We start from the raw sequence: 12,545 nt of genomic DNA, 5'->3' as shown, positions 1-12,545 counted from the left end.
CAGCGGCCATGGCTCACGGGCCCAGCCGCTCCGCGGCATGTGGGATCCTCCCGGACCAGGGCACGAACCCGTGTCCCCTGCATCGGCAGGTGGACTCTCAACCACTGTGCCACCAGGGAAGCCCCGTTTTATTTCTTTAACCAAAAGTGGAGGGAAAGAATGAGCCTCAGAAAATATGGCAAAATATTATTTTTTATTAAATGTAGTTTGTGGTAATTATTTTTATTATAATATACTCTGAATTTTCTATGTTTAAATATTTCATAATTAAATCCTTTTAGCTTAAAATGTCTCAAGCCAAAACATAGAAGATACCGGATATGTATTTTGATTTTCTCTGTAATGAATGGCGTAGAATTAAACTGATATAATAATTATCTAAAATTAAAAGGAGAAAGAGAGAGAGCAAAAGGATCTAGATCAAATAACTATGGAATCATTCTACACTGCTGATAACTTCCTGAATTTTTAATCTGTGAGGAAATTTGTAGCCTAAGAAATGAGTACACTACATCCTTACTGTTACCAAACCAAACTTGGGTCTGCTCACCTGCTCACAGTTAAGCCAATCTACCGACACCAGGTTGTGATGAAGGAAAGTGCGTTTACTGCAGGCACAAAGCAAGGAGTCCAGGCCACTAAGACCCCAAATTCCCCCAACCCCCCAGTGGTTTTCAGGGGAAGGTTTTTAAAAATAGGGTGAGGGAGAGAGTGATCAGCTGATGGACATTCTTCTGATTGGTTGATGCTGAGGTAATCAGGAGTCAACATCATCAACCTTCTGGTTCCAGCCAGTCTGAGGTCTATGGGCTAGTGGTCAGAATGCAGTTAACTTCTTCCACCTGGTGGGGGTATCAGTATCCACAAAACACCTCAAAGGCTATGGCTCAGAATATTATCGATAGCCCTTGAGGAGGAACTAAAGGTCCTTGACCTTGTCTAATGGCTAAACTATTATTATCTTTTCTTACTTGACTGTTTTCCTTTGTTTCTGCATTTTCTCAATTCTCTGAGTAAATTTATTCTTTGGAACTTAGGGAAGACCTAGGAGGCTCAAGCTTTTCTACAAACAAGAGGCAATTGGAGGACATGGTGGGGTGGGGCAGTCTGTCCCCTGAGGGCCCCATAGGGTCCTGCTCAGTTACACTTACTACAAAAGCAATGCTGTTTTTTGGATATTTTAAATTTTTACTATGCTGATAATGCCAACTTCCTTCGTAATAAAGGATCCATGTGTATAACTTCACAATTTTTATATAAATGGGGTCAATGGAGTTACATACAGTGGTCTGCTGGAGCTAGCTCACGCTAGCTCAAGAAAGTTGATTGTACTCATTTCAGTCAGCTGGCTCACTAGCATACTACTGGTTATATAGGAATTAAAGTGGTGTGCTGGTAAATGTTTAACAACTGGCTCTCCTAGGAATAAAAGTTTTGGTTTATACTGTTTGCCAATTTCTATTATGTATATACGCCCACCATGTCAATTTCAGGTTATCAATGTTACCTCACTAAACATGGATTTGGGAATAAAAGCACAGAATCAGCACTTGTAAGCCAGTATGAGTCGGCTCCAGCATATCACTGAAAGGTATTCATCTCAAACTTCCTCTCTGACTGTAGTGGATTTTAGAGCTGCATGATGGAAACAGGAGAGAGAAATCTATCATTCCTAACTGTTGAAAGAAAGGGAAAAATAAAAACAAGGCTGCTTTGATCAATTTGCATATCTTGATTTCCTTGTTGAGAATGTTGTCTTCTATACTATAATAAAACACCTCTATCCATCATGTAGATATGTCGATCATCATCTTAGTATGTTAGGGTAATATTGCTTTAATTCCTCTAGGATTTGGGATAATGAATATTATTTAGTAAGATAACATATTGAGAATGGTTACTTCTGTAGCTGCATATGTTAAAGACAACCAGGTTTTGAGCTTCAGGCAATGTAGTACAGAAGCTGGTTGGGCTGAGCAATATATTGTAAAAAAAAAAAAAAAAAAGCTTTTCTTCAAGTTTTTGTAACATTACCCCATGAAAGAAAGGTTAAACCACCCTTCAAAACACAGGTGATTGGCTAATTAATAGAACATAGGTGCTGAAAGTACACTACAGTGTGAAACAGGTCATTTCAAAGTGATTTTGTCTAAGAATTGGAACCCAGAGGAAGAAAATGTCATAGTTTCACAAGTCTGGAATTATGCAATAAAACTTTAATCAGATACAATCACATAATGATTTTTTTCAGGCATGAATATTTCAACCACCAGCCTTAATACTAAAGATTAAGTGTTCAATGTATATTATTTGTAGAAAAATATGCTACAATTTATTTAGAACTACTTCTAATAGAAACTGCCTATATTTTACAAGTCAATGAAAATAAGAACATTGGAGAATCATGGTCATCGTGGCACATTTTAAATGCACCTCCATAAGAATAATTTTCTATATAATATTATCTTAGTCTGTTCGAGATGCTATAACAAAACATGAAAAACCAGGTAACTCATAAATAACAGAATTTATTTCTCACAGTTCTGGAGGCTAAAGTCCAAGATCATGGTGACAGCCTGGTTGGGTGAGGACCGTTATCCTGGTTGCAGACACATCCCTGGCTGTGTCCTCACATGGTGTTAAGGGGCCAGGGAGCTCTGTGCAGTCTTTTTTATTAGAGCACTGATCCTATTCATGACAGCTATACTCTCATGATCTAATCACCACCCAAATACCCCATCTTCTAATACCATCACATTGGGTATTAAGATTTCAACATATAAATTTTAGAGGAACACAAACATTCAGACCATAGAAAGTGCGAACAGGGATTTGTTATATTCAGTAAAGATTTTCAAGTCTTCCAGAGCTCTGAATTATATTATTGCCCTAACAAGCATTAGGAATGATATTGCAGCGATAAGAATAAAGTCTATGCGTATTTATAGATTCCCCAGTGATAATTCTTATTTTAGTAACAAGGCCTGGATTAATGTATATTTATGATTAATAAAAATACCTGAGAAACATTCTGTCTGGTTAGTGGAATATTGTGGTTACCTATAGAAAGCTTTAAGACTAACACATAATATAAAACATTTGAACAATCTAATATTAAAATCATGTCATATGCTTCTCATAACTTATCACAGATTGAGATCTCTGGGAAGCAGATTCTGAGGCAGGATTTATTATATAGGACGTTAATTAGTTAGTGCTCTTAGAAGCAACACCTGTAGAAACAAGAGGGCGAAAGGAGGATTGGACCAAAGGGAGAAGTTGAGTTGTGGTATCATCCCAAATAAGGTTTCAGCTGGCCCTCCTTGAGAACTTCAGAGCTGGGACTGCCATTGCGAATTATCCCAAATAGGGGCAAGGAGACTGGGCGTTTATATCTTCACACTGATCAGTAATTCGATGTAGGCTGCCAAAAGTAAGGGAATCTTGGGTGAGGCAATACCTTTCAGCTGAGGCAATCTCCAAAGTGGGCTGACAGCTGAGGGTGAAAGCCCGGAAGAAGTTCATCATTCCGGAAGGAGCATCTAGGTGAAGCGTCACAGCCTTGACTATATAGCTCTCGGACGGAACAAGAAAAAGTGGTCGTCCTACCAATGGATACAAAATTTATTTCTCAATAATTTCAGAGAGGTATAGGTTGAAATTTTCATCTGCCCACATCCATTCAACGACTGTTTTCTTCCTATGTAAGTACCATTTGGTTTGAATTATACTCTTTTAGTAAGAGAGTAATGATTCCTTGTTCTGAGCTGGGTAATATGCAGTAAATACAATATGATGGCAAAGCAATGCTGATGTGACAGAAATTAACTCAGATATTGAATATTTCTATTTAGTTTTCTCTGTGTATGGCATTAACACATTGCATGCGCTTTTAATATTATCTGATGTATACATGTAAATATTGACTCTTCTAACTGATTCTATGAGATGAATATCTACCTAAACATATTGGACCCAGTAAGAAAATTACACATTCTTAATATGTAAAAGTGTTTACCCTTGATACACTATTTACATTTTCACTGCTTTCCATTGCTGGAAAGTGCAAAGTTTTTCAGCTCTTCATGAGAAGGCTAAACAAAGAGGAGAGCATAGTACTATCAGTAGACGCACTTGTGAGTATTCTGTAAAAATCTAGATATATACAACCCTTTGCTTCTATTTTGAACCCAAAGACAGAGCGAGAGAATATTGTAGCCAATGTGTGTATCCTGCTGTGTTGTGATTGGGTGTCGCTGCAGAAGGAAGCACAGTGGGATAAGTTAGTGTACAATAAAAACTTTGGAAGCCCTTTTGCAACATACGTTGTATGGGATAACCACATCAGCAGAGTCGTTCAATTTCAATTACAACACATGCTTTCAGATGTTTCTATTTTGTAATTTTTGTTTTCTCATGTTTACTTTTTATTTTGCATACCGCTGTCTTCCTGCATTTTTACTTGAATCGCAGTCCGAAGGAAAAGGAAGAGAGTTCAATATTAAACTGACCTTTACTAGCTTTGATCCACTAGCTCTCAGTAGATTGTATCATGTTAACTTCCTTCCCCATCTGAGAGAGGACTTATCTAAAATGGCATCTGATCCCATTTCCCCCAAATCCCTAGGCTCCTGTCGTTCTGTTTTTAAAACCTGCCTTACTTTTCTTCATGGATGAATTCTGACACTGTGATTTCTTTCTTTGATATTTTTTCCTGTTACTTCCAGTAGAATGTTACTTTATACAAAGACTTTTGTTTCTTGTATTTCTAGCTGCTTCTCCAGTACTGGAGCATAGTGTTAAATAAATAAATAGCAATTCAGGCACACATTTCCTAGTTATACCACTGTCTTTAACCTCTCTTCCAGACTTAAGATGTTTATAATTTGGGGGACCTTAGTTGTAGTTTACTCACAGTCTTAATATGTGGAATGTATTTTGTTACTAACTCCTTTAAGTCCTACCTTAGATCATTCCTCTCCTTTTCGTTTCTATTTTTCTTTCTTTGTATTATGAAAATTTCAAACATATCCAAAAGTAGAGAGAATGACATAAAGAAAGCTCCCATACTCACCATCCAGCAAACACTTAACTAATGACCAATTTTGTTTCATCTATACACCTGTATGCTTCCACGCACACCCAGGTTATTTGAAACATATGTTAAGGCATCTTCTAATAAAAGTAAGGATGGATTCACAACTGAAAACACCACATTTTGGGAGTCAAAAAACCTGAATTTGAGGTATAAACAACCCCGTCTTGCTTCAGTCTTTCCAATATTAGTGCTCTGAGGACACCTGAGAAAAGTGATGTATAAATATAGGTTAGTTTATTCTCTTTTATATCCTTTGACTAGCTGTAGTATTTATTTTAAGTGAAGCTGAAGCAATATTGTAGATTTTCTGAAAGAATGTTGTCTCAAATAACCATAAAATTTTTTTATAAAAAGCATTTTTACCCATGATATAATCCCTTTGTTTGTTTCCAGCTTTCATATAACAAGAATAATTTTAATATATATTTCTCCATAGCAGAGCATCTATTATATTAAGCATATAGTGTCCAAGTTCCCCAATACCCTGTATATGGTCCTTTTGCAAAATGTTCTTAATCAACCTGAAAAACAATAGACTTTTAAAATTGCTAGTTCTTACAATATTACTGCCCACAGCCTGTGTCTTTTTTTTTTTTTTTTTTTTTGCGGTACGCGGGCCTCTCACTGTTGTGGCCTCTCCCGTTGCGGAGCACAGGCTCCGGACGCGCAGGCTCAGCGGCCATGGCTCACGGGCCTAGCCGCTCCGCGGCATGTGGGATCCTCCCAGACCGGGGCACGAACCCGTGTTCCCTGCATCTGCAGGCGAACTCTCAACCACTGTGCCACCAGGGAAGCCCCCAGCCTGTGTCTTTATTAGCTTAAAAAAGACTATATCTGTGGAATAAATTGTCTCCAATTCTATTTGTTACATTAGTTAGAAGGGATAGATACGTATATTCTATGACCACTAACCATAAATTAAAAGTATACCAATGTGGGGCTTCCCTGGTGGCACAGTGGTTGAGAGTCCGCCTGCCGATCCAGGGGACACGGGTTCATGTCCCGGTCCGCGAAGATCCAACATGCCGCGGAGCGGCTGGGCCCGTGAGCCATGGCCGCTGAGCCTGTGCGTCCGGAGCCTGTGCTCCGCAACGGGAAAGGTCACAACAGTGAGAGGCCCGCGTACCGCAAAAAAAAAAAAAAAAAAAAGTATACCAGTGTGACTTTTCAGAGCATCTTCTGTTTTCAACTTTAAGTGTAATTGATGTACAATAAATTGTACATATTTAAAGTGAACAATTTGATAAGTTATATGAATGTATACACCTATGGATCCATCACCCCAAAAGACAGCAAACATTTTGATCACCCCAAAAGTTTTTTGTGTTCCTTTGGAATCTGTACCTAATTCCACCCCTGTATCTGGGCAACCACTGATCTGATTCATTTGCATTTTTTAGAATTCCATGTAAATGGAATCATGCAGTATGTGCACTTTTTGATTTGGTGGTTTTTTCCTTTCAGCATAATAATTTTGTGATTCATCCATGTTATCTTGTGTATTAATATTGCTTTTTTTATTGTCAAGTTGTATTCCATTGCATGTATATACCAAAATTTGTTTTCATCTACTAATATATTGATGGACATTTGAGTTGTATTCAGCTTTTGGCTATTACAAAGTTGCTGGTAACATTTATATACAAGTCTTTATGTGGGCATATGTTTTTGTTTCTTTGGCATACACACCTAGAAGTGGAATGACCGGGTCATATGGGAAGTTTCCTTTAAAGTTTTTAAGTACCAAGTCATTTTCCCAAGTGGCTTTAAAATTTAACATTTCCATCAGCAGTGTATGAGTTGCTTCACATCCTTGCCAACATTGGGTACAGCTGGTCATTTTAATTTTTTCCTTTGTCATGGTATCGTTGTGGTTTAATTTGCATTTCCCTCATGATTCCTAATATTGAACATCTTTTCATGTACGTATAGGTAATTGATATATGATCTTTTTTCATATTTTGCCTATTTTCTTATTAATTATAAGAGATTACATATGAGAGAATATATATATTTTATATATGATAATTTACATAATACATACAACTTATAAGAAAATATTTATATTGTGTATATATATATATAAATTATATATAGTAAGATAATATATGTATTCTGGGTTCCAGTCCTTTGGTTGCAGTTATTTTCTCAGTTTTTTTTTTTTTACATCTTTATTGGAGTATAATTGCTTTACAATGGTGTGTTAGTTTCTGCTTTATAACAAAGAGAATCAGTTATACATATACATATGTTCCCATATCTCTTCCCTCTTGCGTCTCCCTCCCTCCCACCCTCCCTATCTCACCCCTCTAGGTGGTCACAAAGCACTGAGTTGATCTCCCTGTGCTATGTGGCTGTTTCCCACTAGCTATCTATTTTACATTTGGTAGTATATATATGTCCATGCCACTCTGTCACTTTGTCACAGCTTACCTTTCCCCCTCCCCATATCCTCAAGTCCATTGTCTAGTAGGTCGGTGTCTTTATTCCTCTCTTACCCCTAGGTTCTTCATGACATTTTTTCCCTTAAATTCCATATATATGTGTTAGCATACGGTATTTGTCTTTCTCTTTCTGACTTACTTCACTCTGTATGACAAACTCTAGGTCCATCCACCTCATTACAAATAGCTCAATTTCGTTTCTTTTTATGGCTAAATAATATTCCTTTGTATATATGTGCCACATCTTCTTTATCCATTCATCCTATTATGGACACCTGATCCCAGGTGAGTGAACACTATGGATAGTTAGAAATCAGAGAAACTTTAGTGAACAAATCCACATCAACCTTCCTCAGCCAAGTCCTGACAATGCTGTTCAGTTATTTTATTTACCTTTAATTATCTCAAGCCTCCCAGTCAATGTTTTGAATCTTGCTCATTCTTTTCAAACTCCAGCTAAATTTTGTTCTCCTTGTTTCCACTTTCACTGAGAAAAAAGAAACCATCCAATCTGAGCTCTCTCAACTCTCTTCTTGGAAATGTCTCCATGTATTCTTTCAATCTTTCTTCCCCCCATTCAGCTTCAGAACTGTCTCTTCTGTTGATCCATATCCCCTCATATCTCATCTCCTTGAATCTCTGAACATGTATGTGTCTATCTCTGCTTCTAGGCTTTACTAGACTATTCAGCCTAATACTTTTCAAATCTGTCATCGAAATAAAATGATTATAAAACTTCTTAGGGACACCATCACTTTCAAACTGTCTTTCTTTGTCTCTACACACACACACACAAATTTATATATCTCTTTACTAGACACTCCCTTATTAACCTCATGGAATAAAAACCAGCTAACTACCAAACTCATCAGCCAACTTTGCTTATTGCATTTTGATTATCTCTCAGCAGAATTTGATTACCACACCCTTTTCTTAATATTCTCCTCTCCCACACCTTCTTTTATGAGATACATTTTCGCTCCTAGCTCCCATTCTATTTTCCCATATCTTTTCTTTCTTCTTTTCTAAGTTCTCTGTCTTTTTTCACCCCTTAATTATAGATATTGTACAATGTTTTAAATTTTTTCCTTCTCTTTCTGTATTTCATTTTATTCTTCACACTCCTGGATTCCTCTTCTTATGTGCTTGTTACTTCCAAATCCATATTTCTAGTGCCAAAAATTGCTTCATACCATCCTTTCAATGAAACCATTATTAATGGTCATCAAAGTTAATAACTTCTTTCTATTTACTTGCACAGCACGTTGCATAATTCATTTTGAACCTAGTAATATTTCCTTGTATTGAGAGTAGCTATTTACATGTCTATGTCTCTCCCTTTCTCTAAAATATAAGTGCTTTGGAAGCAAGGACTGTGACTTTGCCATCTCTGTATGGTGATTTTGAGTATTGGATTTTTATATTTTCCAATGTGAAACACTTTCTGAGACAAATTTCCTCTCTGTCAGTATGTCAAGCTTTAACCCTGTGCTATCATTAACATCATCTGTACACATTGACCTCAGAGGTAGGAGCACATTTTTGCTCTGCTTCACAGATATTCAGCCCTTTTCTAATTTCTGCGCCAAGGAAACTGCACAATGAGAGATTTCCTCTTTGCATTTTAGTACATCGATTCTAAGCATGACACTGTCCTGACCACTGACTTCCCTAAAGAATGTGTGGCGGCGTGTGTGTGTTGTAAAATTATTCAGTCAAGTCTCAAATGTCCTTCCAAATTGGTAGCTAGTAGAAGTATCAGCAGCATTTCCTATGAGTGGCAACAGAATAAGACTTCTGCTGGTTTGGGTAATCACTGCTTCATTTATTGCAACTTTGCCCAGGAGCTCAAGCAGTTATTTCATCTATGTTTTATATTTTATGTTTTTATTTATTTAAAAACTCACCTCTATGTGTTGTAGTTATCTGCAATAAAATGAAGATTGAAATTTTGGTTGATATTTTCTCAACAATTCCAGTCAGTGAAATGAACTTTTTATTTTTTTGGTATGCCATTTCTTTTCTTTCTACTTAAAGGATGCTCAAATGGAGTTAGAGAGACAAATCTGAGTTAATTTTTCAATTCTACGATTTCAGTGGCCTTTCCCTTATCTCATTTTATCTTCCTGTGATGACCAGAATAGAATACATGATTTTCTTAGGTTTTATCAAAGAATAAGGGAATCCAATTAACATTCCTCAATATTAATATGCAGCTCTTCTTGGTATCTTCCTTTGCATTCGTTGGCCTTTATAAAATAACTACCTCAGCATTACTAGTATAATAAAGTTCAAAATTAATCATCTGGAATCAGCAGTAGTCACTGTCTCCCATCCCCCTCCCCCATGTCCTTTATTCAGCCCACACTAGTTTGCTCAACTAGCATGTAGTAAAAGATGGAAAACTGCACTTGCTGTAAGTATACCATTGAGTACCCCCTCACCTCCTGGAATGGTTAGTAGATTTTCTTGATTTATATGTGGTCTCACCACAAACTAAAAAATTTTTTAAATGTTACAATATAACTGAATTTTTAGTCAGTTCTGTTTTAAATTTTAAAAGCTCAAATTATAATGTTGATTTTTATTTTAGAATTTAGTTTTAGAGTTATCCCATGGTTTCTTCATATTTGCTGGCCCAGAAAATGTGAGTCAAAGCTTTCCATAAAAAATTCAACAGAATATAAATTTAGTAGGTATTATCACCTACCCTCCATTACCAAACTTGTCTGTAATTGGAAAAAAACGAACAGGCAATTTGGAAGATGGCTGTTGCTGATTAGGAGAGAACTGCGGGGAGTCCAGAACCTGTCACATCCACCTTGACAGGGTTCTCCTAAGATAACTAAGTACTAAGGAAACCATCTTGGGTGAAATGGACTTTTAGGAATCAAATCACTTCATCATTAATGTAGTCATCTACACGTTATGTATACGTACCATATTCTGCATTAAGATTTTCTACCCCTTTAAGTTTTCCTGATAAAAGGTATTTTTCCTCTTTCTTCACTGATTTTTCAGGGCAATTAATGAAGAGGCTAAAGCAAAAAAAAACCCTACCATATAAAGAAACCCCCAGAGAGAACGATGAATTATTGAATTAAGCAGTGATTTAAACTGAATAAACATGCAAAGGTTTAGAAGTCTGTTTATCCACAGGTATAGCTATGACATTTAACCATTAAACATATATTACATCCTTGCTCTAACAGAAATGTGATATAGAAGTTGAGAGGTTGGGTGATGAAACAGACCATCAGTTGTCAGGGAAAATGGTGCATCTTTGCCTCAACATGGACAGTGACCAAGTGATTTATTCAAATCAGTTAAGTGGTCTATATGGATAATCATCTTGTGCAACTGGAATGGATATTCAATATCTAGTTTCATGGATATAAGCTCTACGAATAACCCAGATAACATCTGTTTAAAATGAACAATAACTTCTACAGCGTGGTCGTCTTTCTGAAACATCTTTCTTTAATTTTAATTCGAAACTATTTTATTTATTTATTGGGATATAGTTGCTTTACAATGTTGTGTTAATTTCTGCTGTACAGCAAAGTGAATCAGCTATACATATACATATATCCCCTCTTTATTGGATTTCCTTCCCATTTAGGTCACCACAGAGCACTGAATAGAGTTCCCTGTGCTACACAGTTGGTTTTCATTAGTTATCTATTTTATATATAGTATTGTATATATGTCAATCCCAATCTCCCAATATGTCCCACACCCCCTTCCCCCCTTGGTATCCATAGGTTTGTTCTCTATGTCTGTGTCTCTATTTCTGCTTTGCAAATAAGTTCATCTATACCATTTTTCTAGATTCCACATACATGTGTTAACATACAACATTTATTTTTCTCTTTCTGACTTCACTTTTCTGAAACATCTTTAATCTGGTAATTTATGTATAAATTTAAAGTATCATTATGGAATGTATCTACACAATTTTGAACCTTTTATAACTTCTGCTAATGCCATTTTTGAGAGATTAACACATTCATCATATGATTAGCGCCTGTTGTATAAATGGATATTTTGTATGGTTCTAAGATTCCTTTTTCAAATTTCAAGGAGTGGTTTGGTCCTGTTTCAAGGCCCTAAACACACTTTGTCACATGCTTCTTGGCCATATCAAATTTTACCACATCTCCCACAGCTTTCATCTTCCTAGACTCATAAGGCCTAACACTGAGTATGTATGAATGTCTCACCAATCTTTCCATCATTTTAGTTTCCCTTACCAAACCTTTTGCAGCTGAGTTTCTCTGAACCCTGCTCTAGTGCTCCATAATAAAATACCTGTCAAACGGAGATCCTTTTCCAAGTAGGTACTACCAAATACTCCATCAAGAAACAATTATTTCTTTATTATCTATTTATTTTAGTTCCTGCCAGGGTATGATAGTGATCAGCTATTCACTGCATGTAATTATGAGTACTGACTTGGCTTCTGTAGGAAGTAGAAGGAGTAATTTAACCCATAGATATTTAATCTTTCTTAGGGGACTTATGAGAAAATTATACATAAGGATAAATATCAGCATTAATATTTAAAATCCAAGTGGCTTGGAATAAATTTGTCATGAGCAGGAAGTATAAAGCCCAAGCAATGTTTAAAACTTATGACATAAATTGATCAATCTTTGTAGATCTGAATTGGTTAAATTACTATAGTTATGTATTTTAAGTTCATAGTACTTGAAGTTTTAAATTTCCACTTCATTTATAATTAAAGGCGAATGAAATGAAGACAGCATTTAGGAGACCAAATATAATTTTAAGAGAGAAAACAAGAGTTTAGTTTGAACTGTGGTCTTCTGCCACTTACTTGGTTGTTAATTTGCTCCATGACCTTCAGTCAGTAACCTCACTGTGTCTCAAAGGATATAATAATCCTGACCTGCTTTACAGAGGCGTGCTGTACCTTAATTGATGTGTGTTAAGTGCCTGGAGGTACTTTAATGAAAGCCATTATTGAAATGCAATTATTA

Source organism: Delphinus delphis, chromosome X (assembly GCF_949987515.2).
Source record: "Delphinus delphis chromosome X, mDelDel1.2, whole genome shotgun sequence".
NCBI classification, from domain to species: domain Eukaryota; kingdom Metazoa; phylum Chordata; class Mammalia; order Artiodactyla; family Delphinidae; genus Delphinus; species Delphinus delphis.
This window is presented reverse-complemented; position numbering follows the sequence as displayed.